General features: G+C 52.0%; 38 non-coding genes across 38 annotated transcripts; 19 read left to right on the forward strand and 19 right to left on the reverse strand.

The window, feature by feature from the left end:
* Positions 1-167: 167 nt before the first annotated feature.
* On the reverse strand, positions 168-238 carry trnag-gcc. Its single transcript has one exon. It is a non-coding gene; the product is annotated as a tRNA-Gly (tRNA).
* A 267-nt stretch (positions 239-505) lies between these two features.
* On the forward strand, positions 506-577 carry trnad-guc. Its single transcript has one exon. It is a non-coding gene; the product is annotated as a tRNA-Asp (tRNA).
* A 519-nt stretch (positions 578-1,096) lies between these two features.
* On the reverse strand, positions 1,097-1,167 carry trnag-gcc. The gene has a single exon. It is a non-coding gene; the product is annotated as a tRNA-Gly (tRNA).
* A 267-nt stretch (positions 1,168-1,434) lies between these two features.
* trnad-guc lies at positions 1,435-1,506 on the forward strand. Its single transcript has one exon. It is a non-coding gene; the product is annotated as a tRNA-Asp (tRNA).
* Positions 1,507-2,025: 519 nt separating this feature from the next.
* Positions 2,026-2,096, reverse strand: trnag-gcc. The gene has a single exon. It is a non-coding gene; the product is annotated as a tRNA-Gly (tRNA).
* Positions 2,097-2,363: 267 nt separating this feature from the next.
* On the forward strand, positions 2,364-2,435 carry trnad-guc. The gene has a single exon. It is a non-coding gene; the product is annotated as a tRNA-Asp (tRNA).
* Positions 2,436-2,954: 519 nt separating this feature from the next.
* On the reverse strand, positions 2,955-3,025 carry trnag-gcc. The gene has a single exon. It is a non-coding gene; the product is annotated as a tRNA-Gly (tRNA).
* Positions 3,026-3,292: 267 nt separating this feature from the next.
* Positions 3,293-3,364, forward strand: trnad-guc. The gene has a single exon. It is a non-coding gene; the product is annotated as a tRNA-Asp (tRNA).
* A 519-nt stretch (positions 3,365-3,883) lies between these two features.
* Positions 3,884-3,954, reverse strand: trnag-gcc. Its single transcript has one exon. It is a non-coding gene; the product is annotated as a tRNA-Gly (tRNA).
* A 267-nt stretch (positions 3,955-4,221) lies between these two features.
* Positions 4,222-4,293, forward strand: trnad-guc. The gene has a single exon. It is a non-coding gene; the product is annotated as a tRNA-Asp (tRNA).
* A 519-nt stretch (positions 4,294-4,812) lies between these two features.
* trnag-gcc lies at positions 4,813-4,883 on the reverse strand. The gene has a single exon. It is a non-coding gene; the product is annotated as a tRNA-Gly (tRNA).
* A 267-nt stretch (positions 4,884-5,150) lies between these two features.
* On the forward strand, positions 5,151-5,222 carry trnad-guc. Its single transcript has one exon. It is a non-coding gene; the product is annotated as a tRNA-Asp (tRNA).
* Positions 5,223-5,741: 519 nt separating this feature from the next.
* On the reverse strand, positions 5,742-5,812 carry trnag-gcc. The gene has a single exon. It is a non-coding gene; the product is annotated as a tRNA-Gly (tRNA).
* A 267-nt stretch (positions 5,813-6,079) lies between these two features.
* Positions 6,080-6,151, forward strand: trnad-guc. Its single transcript has one exon. It is a non-coding gene; the product is annotated as a tRNA-Asp (tRNA).
* Positions 6,152-6,670: 519 nt separating this feature from the next.
* trnag-gcc lies at positions 6,671-6,741 on the reverse strand. Its single transcript has one exon. It is a non-coding gene; the product is annotated as a tRNA-Gly (tRNA).
* A 267-nt stretch (positions 6,742-7,008) lies between these two features.
* Positions 7,009-7,080, forward strand: trnad-guc. The gene has a single exon. It is a non-coding gene; the product is annotated as a tRNA-Asp (tRNA).
* A 519-nt stretch (positions 7,081-7,599) lies between these two features.
* On the reverse strand, positions 7,600-7,670 carry trnag-gcc. Its single transcript has one exon. It is a non-coding gene; the product is annotated as a tRNA-Gly (tRNA).
* Positions 7,671-7,937: 267 nt separating this feature from the next.
* Positions 7,938-8,009, forward strand: trnad-guc. The gene has a single exon. It is a non-coding gene; the product is annotated as a tRNA-Asp (tRNA).
* Positions 8,010-8,528: 519 nt separating this feature from the next.
* trnag-gcc lies at positions 8,529-8,599 on the reverse strand. The gene has a single exon. It is a non-coding gene; the product is annotated as a tRNA-Gly (tRNA).
* Positions 8,600-8,866: 267 nt separating this feature from the next.
* On the forward strand, positions 8,867-8,938 carry trnad-guc. The gene has a single exon. It is a non-coding gene; the product is annotated as a tRNA-Asp (tRNA).
* A 519-nt stretch (positions 8,939-9,457) lies between these two features.
* On the reverse strand, positions 9,458-9,528 carry trnag-gcc. The gene has a single exon. It is a non-coding gene; the product is annotated as a tRNA-Gly (tRNA).
* Positions 9,529-9,795: 267 nt separating this feature from the next.
* On the forward strand, positions 9,796-9,867 carry trnad-guc. Its single transcript has one exon. It is a non-coding gene; the product is annotated as a tRNA-Asp (tRNA).
* A 519-nt stretch (positions 9,868-10,386) lies between these two features.
* trnag-gcc lies at positions 10,387-10,457 on the reverse strand. The gene has a single exon. It is a non-coding gene; the product is annotated as a tRNA-Gly (tRNA).
* A 267-nt stretch (positions 10,458-10,724) lies between these two features.
* trnad-guc lies at positions 10,725-10,796 on the forward strand. The gene has a single exon. It is a non-coding gene; the product is annotated as a tRNA-Asp (tRNA).
* Positions 10,797-11,315: 519 nt separating this feature from the next.
* On the reverse strand, positions 11,316-11,386 carry trnag-gcc. Its single transcript has one exon. It is a non-coding gene; the product is annotated as a tRNA-Gly (tRNA).
* A 267-nt stretch (positions 11,387-11,653) lies between these two features.
* On the forward strand, positions 11,654-11,725 carry trnad-guc. Its single transcript has one exon. It is a non-coding gene; the product is annotated as a tRNA-Asp (tRNA).
* A 519-nt stretch (positions 11,726-12,244) lies between these two features.
* On the reverse strand, positions 12,245-12,315 carry trnag-gcc. Its single transcript has one exon. It is a non-coding gene; the product is annotated as a tRNA-Gly (tRNA).
* A 267-nt stretch (positions 12,316-12,582) lies between these two features.
* On the forward strand, positions 12,583-12,654 carry trnad-guc. The gene has a single exon. It is a non-coding gene; the product is annotated as a tRNA-Asp (tRNA).
* Positions 12,655-13,173: 519 nt separating this feature from the next.
* trnag-gcc lies at positions 13,174-13,244 on the reverse strand. The gene has a single exon. It is a non-coding gene; the product is annotated as a tRNA-Gly (tRNA).
* Positions 13,245-13,511: 267 nt separating this feature from the next.
* trnad-guc lies at positions 13,512-13,583 on the forward strand. Its single transcript has one exon. It is a non-coding gene; the product is annotated as a tRNA-Asp (tRNA).
* A 519-nt stretch (positions 13,584-14,102) lies between these two features.
* On the reverse strand, positions 14,103-14,173 carry trnag-gcc. Its single transcript has one exon. It is a non-coding gene; the product is annotated as a tRNA-Gly (tRNA).
* A 267-nt stretch (positions 14,174-14,440) lies between these two features.
* Positions 14,441-14,512, forward strand: trnad-guc. The gene has a single exon. It is a non-coding gene; the product is annotated as a tRNA-Asp (tRNA).
* A 519-nt stretch (positions 14,513-15,031) lies between these two features.
* Positions 15,032-15,102, reverse strand: trnag-gcc. The gene has a single exon. It is a non-coding gene; the product is annotated as a tRNA-Gly (tRNA).
* Positions 15,103-15,369: 267 nt separating this feature from the next.
* trnad-guc lies at positions 15,370-15,441 on the forward strand. The gene has a single exon. It is a non-coding gene; the product is annotated as a tRNA-Asp (tRNA).
* Positions 15,442-15,960: 519 nt separating this feature from the next.
* Positions 15,961-16,031, reverse strand: trnag-gcc. The gene has a single exon. It is a non-coding gene; the product is annotated as a tRNA-Gly (tRNA).
* A 267-nt stretch (positions 16,032-16,298) lies between these two features.
* On the forward strand, positions 16,299-16,370 carry trnad-guc. The gene has a single exon. It is a non-coding gene; the product is annotated as a tRNA-Asp (tRNA).
* A 519-nt stretch (positions 16,371-16,889) lies between these two features.
* Positions 16,890-16,960, reverse strand: trnag-gcc. Its single transcript has one exon. It is a non-coding gene; the product is annotated as a tRNA-Gly (tRNA).
* A 267-nt stretch (positions 16,961-17,227) lies between these two features.
* trnad-guc lies at positions 17,228-17,299 on the forward strand. Its single transcript has one exon. It is a non-coding gene; the product is annotated as a tRNA-Asp (tRNA).
* Positions 17,300-17,585: the final 286 nt, after the last annotated feature.

The following is a 17,585-nucleotide window of genomic DNA, read 5'->3' on the forward strand; positions in this document are numbered from 1 at the left end:
GAAAACTATTTCAGTTTTCCCCGCCGGAAAAAGCAGCAGCCTCGCTTCTGCTTGAGCGTAATCACAGCGGCTGAAGATGGAGAGAAGGATGCAAGGTTTCAGTGGAGTGACAGCAGAAAGCCTTGGTAGAAAACACGATTAGGGGTAAAAAAGAAATAGGACAAGACTGCATTGGCCGGGAATCGGACCCGGGCCTCCCGCGTGGCAGGCGAGAATTCTACCACTGAACCACCAATGCCAGCTTGCCGGGATCCTCCCTGGGCTCCGGCATTCCTGACCAGCAAGCTATGTGTCCCCCAGTTTACGCAATTCCTATTTAGGTGCCTCTCTGCCAAGCCCAACCCTGGGTTCCAGGATCCCGGGTTCAGCGCTTAGTTCCCCTCTCTTTAGCTCCAATCTGAGCTCCGCTCTCTTCGGGACTACCTGCCGGTGGCCCCCCTGGATGCCGCGTTGTCGTCTGGTGTCCATGCTGGCGCCGCTCAAGCCTTCCGCTGGCATCTGCTTCTCCTCGTTAGTATAGTGGTGAGTATCCCCGCCTGTCACGCGGGAGACCGGGGTTCGATTCCCCGACGGGGAGTGACACTTTTCCTTCTGAAACATACGCCTACTATGAGCCTTAAACAAGAAACCTGCGTGGGCCGGGCATCGTGCCTCGAGCATTGAGAATTGCCTCTCTAAACCACCCTAAAACTTTTCTCAGTCATCTCCAATGCTAGTACTAAACCATTATGGGTGTGATCAACTTTCTGGCCACAAGCATCATTTGGGGGACAGCTGTTTCCAACTCTTTAGTCAGAGTCGTTTGCATGAAAGACATCACAACAACATGGAGAAGAGCTAACGCGGTCCAAAAAACGGTCATTAACTTAACCTTTTTCACCTTCTGCCGTAATTAATGAGGAGAAGCGCATAGCAATAAAAACAACATAGAAAACTATTTCAGTTTTCCCCGCCGGAAAAAGCAGCAGCCTCGCTTCTGCTTGAGCGTAATCACAGCGGCTGAAGATGGAGAGAAGGATGCAAGGTTTCAGTGGAGTGACAGCAGAAAGCCTTGGTAGAAAACACGATTAGGGGTAAAAAAGAAAAAGGACAAGACTGCATTGGCCGGGAATCGGACCCGGGCCTCCCGCGTGGCAGGCGAGAATTCTACCACTGAACCACCAATGCCAGCTTGCCGGGATCCTCCCTGGGCTCCGGCATTCCTGACCAGCAAGCTATGTGTCCCCCAGTTTACGCAATTCCTATTTAGGTGCCTCTCTGCCAAGCCCAACCCTGGGTTCCAGGATCCCGGGTTCAGCGCTTAGTTCCCCTCTCTTTAGCTCCAATCTGAGCTCCGCTCTCTTCGGGACTACCTGCCGGTGGCCCCCCTGGATGCCGCGTTGTCGTCTGGTGTCCATGCTGGCGCCGCTCAAGCCATCCAGTGGCATCTGCTTCTCCTCGTTAGTATAGTGGTGAGTATCCCCGCCTGTCACGCGGGAGACCGGGGTTCGATTCCCCGACGGGGAGTGACACTTTTCCTTCTGAAACATACGCCTACTATGAGCCTTAAACAAGAAACCTGCGTGGGCCGGGCATCGTGCCTCGAGCATTGAGAATTGCCTCTCTAAACCACCCTAAAACTTTTCTCAGTCATCTCCAATGCTAGTACTAAACCATTATGGGTGTGATCAACTTTCTGGCCACAAGCATCATTTGGGGGACAGCTGTTTCCAACTCTTTAGTCAGAGTCGTTTGCATGAAAGACATCACAACAACATGGAGAAGAGCTAACGCGGTCCAAAAAACGGTCATTAACTTAACCTTTTTCACCTTCTGCCGTAATTAATGACGAGAAGCGCATAGCAATAAAAACAACATAGAAAACTATTTCAGTTTTCCCCGCCGGAAAAAGCAGCAGCCTCGCTTCTGCTTGAGCGTAATCACAGCGGCTGAAGATGGAGAGAAGGATGCAAGGTTTCAGTGGAGTGACAGCAGAAAGCCTTGGTAGAAAACACGATTAGGGGTAAAAAAGAAAAAGGACAAGACTGCATTGGCCGGGAATCGGACCCGGGCCTCCCGCGTGGCAGGCGAGAATTCTACCACTGAACCACCAATGCCAGCTTGCCGGGATCCTCCCTGGGCTCCGGCATTCCTGACCAGCAAGCTATGTGTCCCCCAGTTTACGCAATTCCTATTTAGGTGCCTCTCTGCCAAGCCCAACCCTGGGTTCCAGGATCCCGGGTTCAGCGCTTAGTTCCCCTCTCTTTAGCTCCAATCTGAGCTCCGCTCTCTTCGGGACTACCTGCCGGTGGCCCCCCTGGATGCCGCGTTGTCGTCTGGTGTCCATGCTGGCGCCGCTCAAGCCATCCAGTGGCATCTGCTTCTCCTCGTTAGTATAGTGGTGAGTATCCCCGCCTGTCACGCGGGAGACCGGGGTTCGATTCCCCGACGGGGAGTGACACTTTTCCTTCTGAAACATACGCCTACTATGAGCCTTAAACAAGAAACCTGCGTGGGCCGGGCATCGTGCCTCGAGCATTGAGAATTGCCTCTCTAAACCACCCTAAAACTTTTCTCAGTCATCTCCAATGCTAGTACTAAACCATTATGGGTGTGATCAACTTTCTGGCCACAAGCATCATTTGGGGGACAGCTGTTTCCAACTCTTTAGTCAGAGTCGTTTGCATGAAAGACATCACAACAACATGGAGAAGAGCTAACGCGGTCCAAAAAACGGTCATTAACTTAACCTTTTTCACCTTCTGCCGTAATTAATGACGAGAAGCGCATAGCAATAAAAACAACATAGAAAACTATTTCAGTTTTCCCCGCCGGAAAAAGCAGCAGCCTCGCTTCTGCTTGAGCGTAATCACAGCGGCTGAAGATGGAGAGAAGGATGCAAGGTTTCAGTGGAGTGACAGCAGAAAGCCTTGGTAGAAAACACGATTAGGGGTAAAAAAGAAAAAGGACAAGACTGCATTGGCCGGGAATCGGACCCGGGCCTCCCGCGTGGCAGGCGAGAATTCTACCACTGAACCACCAATGCCAGCTTGCCGGGATCCTCCCTGGGCTCCGGCATTCCTGACCAGCAAGCTATGTGTCCCCCAGTTTACGCAATTCCTATTTAGGTGCCTCTCTGCCAAGCCCAACCCTGGGTTCCAGGATCCCGGGTTCAGCGCTTAGTTCCCCTCTCTTTAGCTCCAATCTGAGCTCCGCTCTCTTCGGGACTACCTGCCGGTGGCCCCCCTGGATGCCGCGTTGTCGTCTGGTGTCCATGCTGGCGCCGCTCAAGCCATCCAGTGGCATCTGCTTCTCCTCGTTAGTATAGTGGTGAGTATCCCCGCCTGTCACGCGGGAGACCGGGGTTCGATTCCCCGACGGGGAGTGACACTTTTCCTTCTGAAACATACGCCTACTATGAGCCTTAAACAAGAAACCTGCGTGGGCCGGGCATCGTGCCTCGAGCATTGAGAATTGCCTCTCTAAACCACCCTAAAACTTTTCTCAGTCATCTCCAATGCTAGTACTAAACCATTATGGGTGTGATCAACTTTCTGGCCACAAGCATCATTTGGGGGACAGCTGTTTCCAACTCTTTAGTCAGAGTCGTTTGCATGAAAGACATCACAACAACATGGAGAAGAGCTAACGCGGTCCAAAAAACGGTCATTAACTTAACCTTTTTCACCTTCTGCCGTAATTAATGACGAGAAGCGCATAGCAATAAAAACAACATAGAAAACTATTTCAGTTTTCCCCGCCGGAAAAAGCAGCAGCCTCGCTTCTGCTTGAGCGTAATCACAGCGGCTGAAGATGGAGAGAAGGATGCAAGGTTTCAGTGGAGTGACAGCAGAAAGCCTTGGTAGAAAACACGATTAGGGGTAAAAAAGAAAAAGGACAAGACTGCATTGGCCGGGAATCGGACCCGGGCCTCCCGCGTGGCAGGCGAGAATTCTACCACTGAACCACCAATGCCAGCTTGCCGGGATCCTCCCTGGGCTCCGGCATTCCTGACCAGCAAGCTATGTGTCCCCCAGTTTACGCAATTCCTATTTAGGTGCCTCTCTGCCAAGCCCAACCCTGGGTTCCAGGATCCCGGGTTCAGCGCTTAGTTCCCCTCTCTTTAGCTCCAATCTGAGCTCCGCTCTCTTCGGGACTACCTGCCGGTGGCCCCCCTGGATGCCGCGTTGTCGTCTGGTGTCCATGCTGGCGCCGCTCAAGCCATCCAGTGGCATCTGCTTCTCCTCGTTAGTATAGTGGTGAGTATCCCCGCCTGTCACGCGGGAGACCGGGGTTCGATTCCCCGACGGGGAGTGACACTTTTCCTTCTGAAACATACGCCTACTATGAGCCTTAAACAAGAAACCTGCGTGGGCCGGGCATCGTGCCTCGAGCATTGAGAATTGCCTCTCTAAACCACCCTAAAACTTTTCTCAGTCATCTCCAATGCTAGTACTAAACCATTATGGGTGTGATCAACTTTCTGGCCACAAGCATCATTTGGGGGACAGCTGTTTCCAACTCTTTAGTCAGAGTCGTTTGCATGAAAGACATCACAACAACATGGAGAAGAGCTAACGCGGTCCAAAAAACGGTCATTAACTTAACCTTTTTCACCTTCTGCCGTAATTAATGACGAGAAGCGCATAGCAATAAAAACAACATAGAAAACTATTTCAGTTTTCCCCGCCGGAAAAAGCAGCAGCCTCGCTTCTGCTTGAGCGTAATCACAGCGGCTGAAGATGGAGAGAAGGATGCAAGGTTTCAGTGGAGTGACAGCAGAAAGCCTTGGTAGAAAACACGATTAGGGGTAAAAAAGAAAAAGGACAAGACTGCATTGGCCGGGAATCGGACCCGGGCCTCCCGCGTGGCAGGCGAGAATTCTACCACTGAACCACCAATGCCAGCTTGCCGGGATCCTCCCTGGGCTCCGGCATTCCTGACCAGCAAGCTATGTGTCCCCCAGTTTACGCAATTCCTATTTAGGTGCCTCTCTGCCAAGCCCAACCCTGGGTTCCAGGATCCCGGGTTCAGCGCTTAGTTCCCCTCTCTTTAGCTCCAATCTGAGCTCCGCTCTCTTCGGGACTACCTGCCGGTGGCCCCCCTGGATGCCGCGTTGTCGTCTGGTGTCCATGCTGGCGCCGCTCAAGCCATCCAGTGGCATCTGCTTCTCCTCGTTAGTATAGTGGTGAGTATCCCCGCCTGTCACGCGGGAGACCGGGGTTCGATTCCCCGACGGGGAGTGACACTTTTCCTTCTGAAACATACGCCTACTATGAGCCTTAAACAAGAAACCTGCGTGGGCCGGGCATCGTGCCTCGAGCATTGAGAATTGCCTCTCTAAACCACCCTAAAACTTTTCTCAGTCATCTCCAATGCTAGTACTAAACCATTATGGGTGTGATCAACTTTCTGGCCACAAGCATCATTTGGGGGACAGCTGTTTCCAACTCTTTAGTCAGAGTCGTTTGCATGAAAGACATCACAACAACATGGAGAAGAGCTAACGCGGTCCAAAAAACGGTCATTAACTTAACCTTTTTCACCTTCTGCCGTAATTAATGACGAGAAGCGCATAGCAATAAAAACAACATAGAAAACTATTTCAGTTTTCCCCGCCGGAAAAAGCAGCAGCCTCGCTTCTGCTTGAGCGTAATCACAGCGGCTGAAGATGGAGAGAAGGATGCAAGGTTTCAGTGGAGTGACAGCAGAAAGCCTTGGTAGAAAACACGATTAGGGGTAAAAAAGAAAAAGGACAAGACTGCATTGGCCGGGAATCGGACCCGGGCCTCCCGCGTGGCAGGCGAGAATTCTACCACTGAACCACCAATGCCAGCTTGCCGGGATCCTCCCTGGGCTCCGGCATTCCTGACCAGCAAGCTATGTGTCCCCCAGTTTACGCAATTCCTATTTAGGTGCCTCTCTGCCAAGCCCAACCCTGGGTTCCAGGATCCCGGGTTCAGCGCTTAGTTCCCCTCTCTTTAGCTCCAATCTGAGCTCCGCTCTCTTCGGGACTACCTGCCGGTGGCCCCCCTGGATGCCGCGTTGTCGTCTGGTGTCCATGCTGGCGCCGCTCAAGCCATCCAGTGGCATCTGCTTCTCCTCGTTAGTATAGTGGTGAGTATCCCCGCCTGTCACGCGGGAGACCGGGGTTCGATTCCCCGACGGGGAGTGACACTTTTCCTTCTGAAACATACGCCTACTATGAGCCTTAAACAAGAAACCTGCGTGGGCCGGGCATCGTGCCTCGAGCATTGAGAATTGCCTCTCTAAACCACCCTAAAACTTTTCTCAGTCATCTCCAATGCTAGTACTAAACCATTATGGGTGTGATCAACTTTCTGGCCACAAGCATCATTTGGGGGACAGCTGTTTCCAACTCTTTAGTCAGAGTCGTTTGCATGAAAGACATCACAACAACATGGAGAAGAGCTAACGCGGTCCAAAAAACGGTCATTAACTTAACCTTTTTCACCTTCTGCCGTAATTAATGACGAGAAGCGCATAGCAATAAAAACAACATAGAAAACTATTTCAGTTTTCCCCGCCGGAAAAAGCAGCAGCCTCGCTTCTGCTTGAGCGTAATCACAGCGGCTGAAGATGGAGAGAAGGATGCAAGGTTTCAGTGGAGTGACAGCAGAAAGCCTTGGTAGAAAACACGATTAGGGGTAAAAAAGAAAAAGGACAAGACTGCATTGGCCGGGAATCGGACCCGGGCCTCCCGCGTGGCAGGCGAGAATTCTACCACTGAACCACCAATGCCAGCTTGCCGGGATCCTCCCTGGGCTCCGGCATTCCTGACCAGCAAGCTATGTGTCCCCCAGTTTACGCAATTCCTATTTAGGTGCCTCTCTGCCAAGCCCAACCCTGGGTTCCAGGATCCCGGGTTCAGCGCTTAGTTCCCCTCTCTTTAGCTCCAATCTGAGCTCCGCTCTCTTCGGGACTACCTGCCGGTGGCCCCCCTGGATGCCGCGTTGTCGTCTGGTGTCCATGCTGGCGCCGCTCAAGCCATCCAGTGGCATCTGCTTCTCCTCGTTAGTATAGTGGTGAGTATCCCCGCCTGTCACGCGGGAGACCGGGGTTCGATTCCCCGACGGGGAGTGACACTTTTCCTTCTGAAACATACGCCTACTATGAGCCTTAAACAAGAAACCTGCGTGGGCCGGGCATCGTGCCTCGAGCATTGAGAATTGCCTCTCTAAACCACCCTAAAACTTTTCTCAGTCATCTCCAATGCTAGTACTAAACCATTATGGGTGTGATCAACTTTCTGGCCACAAGCATCATTTGGGGGACAGCTGTTTCCAACTCTTTAGTCAGAGTCGTTTGCATGAAAGACATCACAACAACATGGAGAAGAGCTAACGCGGTCCAAAAAACGGTCATTAACTTAACCTTTTTCACCTTCTGCCGTAATTAATGACGAGAAGCGCATAGCAATAAAAACAACATAGAAAACTATTTCAGTTTTCCCCGCCGGAAAAAGCAGCAGCCTCGCTTCTGCTTGAGCGTAATCACAGCGGCTGAAGATGGAGAGAAGGATGCAAGGTTTCAGTGGAGTGACAGCAGAAAGCCTTGGTAGAAAACACGATTAGGGGTAAAAAAGAAAAAGGACAAGACTGCATTGGCCGGGAATCGGACCCGGGCCTCCCGCGTGGCAGGCGAGAATTCTACCACTGAACCACCAATGCCAGCTTGCCGGGATCCTCCCTGGGCTCCGGCATTCCTGACCAGCAAGCTATGTGTCCCCCAGTTTACGCAATTCCTATTTAGGTGCCTCTCTGCCAAGCCCAACCCTGGGTTCCAGGATCCCGGGTTCAGCGCTTAGTTCCCCTCTCTTTAGCTCCAATCTGAGCTCCGCTCTCTTCGGGACTACCTGCCGGTGGCCCCCCTGGATGCCGCGTTGTCGTCTGGTGTCCATGCTGGCGCCGCTCAAGCCATCCAGTGGCATCTGCTTCTCCTCGTTAGTATAGTGGTGAGTATCCCCGCCTGTCACGCGGGAGACCGGGGTTCGATTCCCCGACGGGGAGTGACACTTTTCCTTCTGAAACATACGCCTACTATGAGCCTTAAACAAGAAACCTGCGTGGGCCGGGCATCGTGCCTCGAGCATTGAGAATTGCCTCTCTAAACCACCCTAAAACTTTTCTCAGTCATCTCCAATGCTAGTACTAAACCATTATGGGTGTGATCAACTTTCTGGCCACAAGCATCATTTGGGGGACAGCTGTTTCCAACTCTTTAGTCAGAGTCGTTTGCATGAAAGACATCACAACAACATGGAGAAGAGCTAACGCGGTCCAAAAAACGGTCATTAACTTAACCTTTTTCACCTTCTGCCGTAATTAATGACGAGAAGCGCATAGCAATAAAAACAACATAGAAAACTATTTCAGTTTTCCCCGCCGGAAAAAGCAGCAGCCTCGCTTCTGCTTGAGCGTAATCACAGCGGCTGAAGATGGAGAGAAGGATGCAAGGTTTCAGTGGAGTGACAGCAGAAAGCCTTGGTAGAAAACACGATTAGGGGTAAAAAAGAAAAAGGACAAGACTGCATTGGCCGGGAATCGGACCCGGGCCTCCCGCGTGGCAGGCGAGAATTCTACCACTGAACCACCAATGCCAGCTTGCCGGGATCCTCCCTGGGCTCCGGCATTCCTGACCAGCAAGCTATGTGTCCCCCAGTTTACGCAATTCCTATTTAGGTGCCTCTCTGCCAAGCCCAACCCTGGGTTCCAGGATCCCGGGTTCAGCGCTTAGTTCCCCTCTCTTTAGCTCCAATCTGAGCTCCGCTCTCTTCGGGACTACCTGCCGGTGGCCCCCCTGGATGCCGCGTTGTCGTCTGGTGTCCATGCTGGCGCCGCTCAAGCCATCCAGTGGCATCTGCTTCTCCTCGTTAGTATAGTGGTGAGTATCCCCGCCTGTCACGCGGGAGACCGGGGTTCGATTCCCCGACGGGGAGTGACACTTTTCCTTCTGAAACATACGCCTACTATGAGCCTTAAACAAGAAACCTGCGTGGGCCGGGCATCGTGCCTCGAGCATTGAGAATTGCCTCTCTAAACCACCCTAAAACTTTTCTCAGTCATCTCCAATGCTAGTACTAAACCATTATGGGTGTGATCAACTTTCTGGCCACAAGCATCATTTGGGGGACAGCTGTTTCCAACTCTTTAGTCAGAGTCGTTTGCATGAAAGACATCACAACAACATGGAGAAGAGCTAACGCGGTCCAAAAAACGGTCATTAACTTAACCTTTTTCACCTTCTGCCGTAATTAATGAGGAGAAGCGCATAGCAATAAAAACAACATAGAAAACTATTTCAGTTTTCCCCGCCGGAAAAAGCAGCAGCCTCGCTTCTGCTTGAGCGTAATCACAGCGGCTGAAGATGGAGAGAAGGATGCAAGGTTTCAGTGGAGTGACAGCAGAAAGCCTTGGTAGAAAACACGATTAGGGGTAAAAAAGAAAAAGGACAAGACTGCATTGGCCGGGAATCGGACCCGGGCCTCCCGCGTGGCAGGCGAGAATTCTACCACTGAACCACCAATGCCAGCTTGCCGGGATCCTCCCTGGGCTCCGGCATTCCTGACCAGCAAGCTATGTGTCCCCCAGTTTACGCAATTCCTATTTAGGTGCCTCTCTGCCAAGCCCAACCCTGGGTTCCAGGATCCCGGGTTCAGCGCTTAGTTCCCCTCTCTTTAGCTCCAATCTGAGCTCCGCTCTCTTCGGGACTACCTGCCGGTGGCCCCCCTGGATGCCGCGTTGTCGTCTGGTGTCCATGCTGGCGCCGCTCAAGCCATCCAGTGGCATCTGCTTCTCCTCGTTAGTATAGTGGTGAGTATCCCCGCCTGTCACGCGGGAGACCGGGGTTCGATTCCCCGACGGGGAGTGACACTTTTCCTTCTGAAACATACGCCTACTATGAGCCTTAAACAAGAAACCTGCGTGGGCCGGGCATCGTGCCTCGAGCATTGAGAATTGCCTCTCTAAACCACCCTAAAACTTTTCTCAGTCATCTCCAATGCTAGTACTAAACCATTATGGGTGTGATCAACTTTCTGGCCACAAGCATCATTTGGGGGACAGCTGTTTCCAACTCTTTAGTCAGAGTCGTTTGCATGAAAGACATCACAACAACATGGAGAAGAGCTAACGCGGTCCAAAAAACGGTCATTAACTTAACCTTTTTCACCTTCTGCCGTAATTAATGACGAGAAGCGCATAGCAATAAAAACAACATAGAAAACTATTTCAGTTTTCCCCGCCGGAAAAAGCAGCAGCCTCGCTTCTGCTTGAGCGTAATCACAGCGGCTGAAGATGGAGAGAAGGATGCAAGGTTTCAGTGGAGTGACAGCAGAAAGCCTTGGTAGAAAACACGATTAGGGGTAAAAAAGAAAAAGGACAAGACTGCATTGGCCGGGAATCGGACCCGGGCCTCCCGCGTGGCAGGCGAGAATTCTACCACTGAACCACCAATGCCAGCTTGCCGGGATCCTCCCTGGGCTCCGGCATTCCTGACCAGCAAGCTATGTGTCCCCCAGTTTACGCAATTCCTATTTAGGTGCCTCTCTGCCAAGCCCAACCCTGGGTTCCAGGATCCCGGGTTCAGCGCTTAGTTCCCCTCTCTTTAGCTCCAATCTGAGCTCCGCTCTCTTCGGGACTACCTGCCGGTGGCCCCCCTGGATGCCGCGTTGTCGTCTGGTGTCCATGCTGGCGCCGCTCAAGCCATCCAGTGGCATCTGCTTCTCCTCGTTAGTATAGTGGTGAGTATCCCCGCCTGTCACGCGGGAGACCGGGGTTCGATTCCCCGACGGGGAGTGACACTTTTCCTTCTGAAACATACGCCTACTATGAGCCTTAAACAAGAAACCTGCGTGGGCCGGGCATCGTGCCTCGAGCATTGAGAATTGCCTCTCTAAACCACCCTAAAACTTTTCTCAGTCATCTCCAATGCTAGTACTAAACCATTATGGGTGTGATCAACTTTCTGGCCACAAGCATCATTTGGGGGACAGCTGTTTCCAACTCTTTAGTCAGAGTCGTTTGCATGAAAGACATCACAACAACATGGAGAAGAGCTAACGCGGTCCAAAAAACGGTCATTAACTTAACCTTTTTCACCTTCTGCCGTAATTAATGACGAGAAGCGCATAGCAATAAAAACAACATAGAAAACTATTTCAGTTTTCCCCGCCGGAAAAAGCAGCAGCCTCGCTTCTGCTTGAGCGTAATCACAGCGGCTGAAGATGGAGAGAAGGATGCAAGGTTTCAGTGGAGTGACAGCAGAAAGCCTTGGTAGAAAACACGATTAGGGGTAAAAAAGAAAAAGGACAAGACTGCATTGGCCGGGAATCGGACCCGGGCCTCCCGCGTGGCAGGCGAGAATTCTACCACTGAACCACCAATGCCAGCTTGCCGGGATCCTCCCTGGGCTCCGGCATTCCTGACCAGCAAGCTATGTGTCCCCCAGTTTACGCAATTCCTATTTAGGTGCCTCTCTGCCAAGCCCAACCCTGGGTTCCAGGATCCCGGGTTCAGCGCTTAGTTCCCCTCTCTTTAGCTCCAATCTGAGCTCCGCTCTCTTCGGGACTACCTGCCGGTGGCCCCCCTGGATGCCGCGTTGTCGTCTGGTGTCCATGCTGGCGCCGCTCAAGCCATCCAGTGGCATCTGCTTCTCCTCGTTAGTATAGTGGTGAGTATCCCCGCCTGTCACGCGGGAGACCGGGGTTCGATTCCCCGACGGGGAGTGACACTTTTCCTTCTGAAACATACGCCTACTATGAGCCTTAAACAAGAAACCTGCGTGGGCCGGGCATCGTGCCTCGAGCATTGAGAATTGCCTCTCTAAACCACCCTAAAACTTTTCTCAGTCATCTCCAATGCTAGTACTAAACCATTATGGGTGTGATCAACTTTCTGGCCACAAGCATCATTTGGGGGACAGCTGTTTCCAACTCTTTAGTCAGAGTCGTTTGCATGAAAGACATCACAACAACATGGAGAAGAGCTAACGCGGTCCAAAAAACGGTCATTAACTTAACCTTTTTCACCTTCTGCCGTAATTAATGACGAGAAGCGCATAGCAATAAAAACAACATAGAAAACTATTTCAGTTTTCCCCGCCGGAAAAAGCAGCAGCCTCGCTTCTGCTTGAGCGTAATCACAGCGGCTGAAGATGGAGAGAAGGATGCAAGGTTTCAGTGGAGTGACAGCAGAAAGCCTTGGTAGAAAACACGATTAGGGGTAAAAAAGAAAAAGGACAAGACTGCATTGGCCGGGAATCGGACCCGGGCCTCCCGCGTGGCAGGCGAGAATTCTACCACTGAACCACCAATGCCAGCTTGCCGGGATCCTCCCTGGGCTCCGGCATTCCTGACCAGCAAGCTATGTGTCCCCCAGTTTACGCAATTCCTATTTAGGTGCCTCTCTGCCAAGCCCAACCCTGGGTTCCAGGATCCCGGGTTCAGCGCTTAGTTCCCCTCTCTTTAGCTCCAATCTGAGCTCCGCTCTCTTCGGGACTACCTGCCGGTGGCCCCCCTGGATGCCGCGTTGTCGTCTGGTGTCCATGCTGGCGCCGCTCAAGCCATCCAGTGGCATCTGCTTCTCCTCGTTAGTATAGTGGTGAGTATCCCCGCCTGTCACGCGGGAGACCGGGGTTCGATTCCCCGACGGGGAGTGACACTTTTCCTTCTGAAACATACGCCTACTATGAGCCTTAAACAAGAAACCTGCGTGGGCCGGGCATCGTGCCTCGAGCATTGAGAATTGCCTCTCTAAACCACCCTAAAACTTTTCTCAGTCATCTCCAATGCTAGTACTAAACCATTATGGGTGTGATCAACTTTCTGGCCACAAGCATCATTTGGGGGACAGCTGTTTCCAACTCTTTAGTCAGAGTCGTTTGCATGAAAGACATCACAACAACATGGAGAAGAGCTAACGCGGTCCAAAAAACGGTCATTAACTTAACCTTTTTCACCTTCTGCCGTAATTAATGAGGAGAAGCGCATAGCAATAAAAACAACATAGAAAACTATTTCAGTTTTCCCCGCCGGAAAAAGCAGCAGCCTCGCTTCTGCTTGAGCGTAATCACAGCGGCTGAAGATGGAGAGAAGGATGCAAGGTTTCAGTGGAGTGACAGCAGAAAGCCTTGGTAGAAAACACGATTAGGGGTAAAAAAGAAAAAGGACAAGACTGCATTGGCCGGGAATCGGACCCGGGCCTCCCGCGTGGCAGGCGAGAATTCTACCACTGAACCACCAATGCCAGCTTGCCGGGATCCTCCCTGGGCTCCGGCATTCCTGACCAGCAAGCTATGTGTCCCCCAGTTTACGCAATTCCTATTTAGGTGCCTCTCTGCCAAGCCCAACCCTGGGTTCCAGGATCCCGGGTTCAGCGCTTAGTTCCCCTCTCTTTAGCTCCAATCTGAGCTCCGCTCTCTTCGGGACTACCTGCCGGTGGCCCCCCTGGATGCCGCGTTGTCGTCTGGTGTCCATGCTGGCGCCGCTCAAGCCATCCAGTGGCATCTGCTTCTCCTCGTTAGTATAGTGGTGAGTATCCCCGCCTGTCACGCGGGAGACCGGGGTTCGATTCCCCGACGGGGAGTGACACTTTTCCTTCTGAAACATACGCCTACTATGAGCCTTAAACAAGAAACCTGCGTGGGCCGGGCATCGTGCCTCGAGCATTGAGAATTGCCTCTCTAAACCACCCTAAAACTTTTCTCAGTCATCTCCAATGCTAGTACTAAACCATTATGGGTGTGATCAACTTTCTGGCCACAAGCATCATTTGGGGGACAGCTGTTTCCAACTCTTTAGTCAGAGTCGTTTGCATGAAAGACATCACAACAACATGGAGAAGAGCTAACGCGGTCCAAAAAACGGTCATTAACTTAACCTTTTTCACCTTCTGCCGTAATTAATGACGAGAAGCGCATAGCAATAAAAACAACATAGAAAACTATTTCAGTTTTCCCCGCCGGAAAAAGCAGCAGCCTCGCTTCTGCTTGAGCGTAATCACAGCGGCTGAAGATGGAGAGAAGGATGCAAGGTTTCAGTGGAGTGACAGCAGAAAGCCTTGGTAGAAAACACGATTAGGGGTAAAAAAGAAAAAGGACAAGACTGCATTGGCCGGGAATCGGACCCGGGCCTCCCGCGTGGCAGGCGAGAATTCTACCACTGAACCACCAATGCCAGCTTGCCGGGATCCTCCCTGGGCTCCGGCATTCCTGACCAGCAAGCTATGTGTCCCCCAGTTTACGCAATTCCTATTTAGGTGCCTCTCTGCCAAGCCCAACCCTGGGTTCCAGGATCCCGGGTTCAGCGCTTAGTTCCCCTCTCTTTAGCTCCAATCTGAGCTCCGCTCTCTTCGGGACTACCTGCCGGTGGCCCCCCTGGATGCCGCGTTGTCGTCTGGTGTCCATGCTGGCGCCGCTCAAGCCATCCAGTGGCATCTGCTTCTCCTCGTTAGTATAGTGGTGAGTATCCCCGCCTGTCACGCGGGAGACCGGGGTTCGATTCCCCGACGGGGAGTGACACTTTTCCTTCTGAAACATACGCCTACTATGAGCCTTAAACAAGAAACCTGCGTGGGCCGGGCATCGTGCCTCGAGCATTGAGAATTGCCTCTCTAAACCACCCTAAAACTTTTCTCAGTCATCTCCAATGCTAGTACTAAACCATTATGGGTGTGATCAACTTTCTGGCCACAAGCATCATTTGGGGGACAGCTGTTTCCAACTCTTTAGTCAGAGTCGTTTGCATGAAAGACATCACAACAACATGGAGAAGAGCTAACGCGGTCCAAAAAACGGTCATTAACTTAACCTTTTTCACCTTCTGCCGTAATTAATGAGGAGAAGCGCATAGCAATAAAAACAACATAGAAAACTATTTCAGTTTTCCCCGCCGGAAAAAGCAGCAGCCTCGCTTCTGCTTGAGCGTAATCACAGCGGCTGAAGATGGAGAGAAGGATGCAAGGTTTCAGTGGAGTGACAGCAGAAAGCCTTGGTAGAAAACACGATTAGGGGTAAAAAAGAAAAAGGACAAGACTGCATTGGCCGGGAATCGGACCCGGGCCTCCCGCGTGGCAGGCGAGAATTCTACCACTGAACCACCAATGCCAGCTTGCCGGGATCCTCCCTGGGCTCCGGCATTCCTGACCAGCAAGCTATGTGTCCCCCAGTTTACGCAATTCCTATTTAGGTGCCTCTCTGCCAAGCCCAACCCTGGGTTCCAGGATCCCGGGTTCAGCGCTTAGTTCCCCTCTCTTTAGCTCCAATCTGAGCTCCGCTCTCTTCGGGACTACCTGCCGGTGGCCCCCCTGGATGCCGCGTTGTCGTCTGGTGTCCATGCTGGCGCCGCTCAAGCCATCCAGTGGCATCTGCTTCTCCTCGTTAGTATAGTGGTGAGTATCCCCGCCTGTCACGCGGGAGACCGGGGTTCGATTCCCCGACGGGGAGTGACACTTTTCCTTCTGAAACATACGCCTACTATGAGCCTTAAACAAGAAACCTGCGTGGGCCGGGCATCGTGCCTCGAGCATTGAGAATTGCCTCTCTAAACCACCCTAAAACTTTTCTCAGTCATCTCCAATGCTAGTACTAAACCATTATGGGTGTGATCAACTTTCTGGCCACAAGCATCATTTGGGGGACAGCTGTTTCCAACTCTTTAGTCAGAGTCGTTTGCATGAAAGACATCACAACAACATGGAGAAGAGCTAACGCGGTCCAAAAAACGGTCATTAACTTAACCTTTTTCACCTTCTGCCGTAATTAATGACGAGAAGCGCATAGCAATAAAAACAACATAGAAAACTATTTCAGTTTTCCCCGCCGGAAAAAGCAGCAGCCTCGCTTCTGCTTGAGCGTAATCACAGCGGCTGAAGATGGAGAGAAGGATGCAAGGTTTCAGTGGAGTGACAGCAGAAAGCCTTGGTAGAAAACACGATTAGGGGTAAAAAAGAAAAAGGACAAGACTGCATTGGCCGGGAATCGGACCCGGGCCTCCCGCGTGGCAGGCGAGAATTCTACCACTGAACCACCAATGCCAGCTTGCCGGGATCCTCCCTGGGCTCCGGCATTCCTGACCAGCAAGCTATGTGTCCCCCAGTTTACGCAATTCCTATTTAGGTGCCTCTCTGCCAAGCCCAACCCTGGGTTCCAGGATCCCGGGTTCAGCGCTTAGTTCCCCTCTCTTTAGCTCCAATCTGAGCTCCGCTCTCTTCGGGACTACCTGCCGGTGGCCCCCCTGGATGCCGCGTTGTCGTCTGGTGTCCATGCTGGCGCCGCTCAAGCCATCCAGTGGCATCTGCTTCTCCTCGTTAGTATAGTGGTGAGTATCCCCGCCTGTCACGCGGGAGACCGGGGTTCGATTCCCCGACGGGGAGTGACACTTTTCCTTCTGAAACATACGCCTACTATGAGCCTTAAACAAGAAACCTGCGTGGGCCGGGCATCGTGCCTCGAGCATTGAGAATTGCCTCTCTAAACCACCCTAAAACTTTTCTCAGTCATCTCCAATGCTAGTACTAAACCATTATGGGTGTGATCAACTTTCTGGCCACAAGCATCATTTGGGGGACAGCTGTTTCCAACTCTTTAGTCAGAGTCGTTTGCATGAAAGACATCACAACAACATGGAGAAGAGCTAACGCGGTCCAAAAAACGGTCATTAACTTAACCTTTTTCACCTTCTGCCGTAATTAATGACGAGAAGCGCATAGCAATAAAAACAACATAGAAAACTATTTCAGTTTTCCCCGCCGGAAAAAGCAGCAGCCTCGCTTCTGCTTGAGCGTAATCACAGCGGCTGAAGATGGAGAGAAGGATGCAAGGTTTCAGTGGAGTGACAGCAGAAAGCCTTGGTAGAAAACACGATTAGGGGTAAAAAAGAAAAAGGACAAGACTGCATTGGCCGGGAATCGGACCCGGGCCTCCCGCGTGGCAGGCGAGAATTCTACCACTGAACCACCAATGCCAGCTTGCCGGGATCCTCCCTGGGCTCCGGCATTCCTGACCAGCAAGCTATGTGTCCCCCAGTTTACGCAATTCCTATTTAGGTGCCTCTCTGCCAAGCCCAACCCTGGGTTCCAGGATCCCGGGTTCAGCGCTTAGTTCCCCTCTCTTTAGCTCCAATCTGAGCTCCGCTCTCTTCGGGACTACCTGCCGGTGGCCCCCCTGGATGCCGCGTTGTCGTCTGGTGTCCATGCTGGCGCCGCTCAAGCCATCCAGTGGCATCTGCTTCTCCTCGTTAGTATAGTGGTGAGTATCCCCGCCTGTCACGCGGGAGACCGGGGTTCGATTCCCCGACGGGGAGTGACACTTTTCCTTCTGAAACATACGCCTACTATGAGCCTTAAACAAGAAACCTGCGTGGGCCGGGCATCGTGCCTCGAGCATTGAGAATTGCCTCTCTAAACCACCCTAAAACTTTTCTCAGTCATCTCCAATGCTAGTACTAAACCATTATGGGTGTGATCAACTTTCTGGCCACAAGCATCATTTGGGGGACAGCTGTTTCCAACTCTTTAGTCAGAGTCGTTTGCATGAAAGACATCACAACAACATGGAGAAGAGCTAACGCGGTCCAAAAAAACGGTCAT

This window comes from Fundulus heteroclitus, chromosome 24, assembly GCF_011125445.2.
Source record: "Fundulus heteroclitus isolate FHET01 chromosome 24, MU-UCD_Fhet_4.1, whole genome shotgun sequence".
Taxonomy (NCBI): Eukaryota; Metazoa; Chordata; class Actinopteri; order Cyprinodontiformes; family Fundulidae; genus Fundulus; species Fundulus heteroclitus.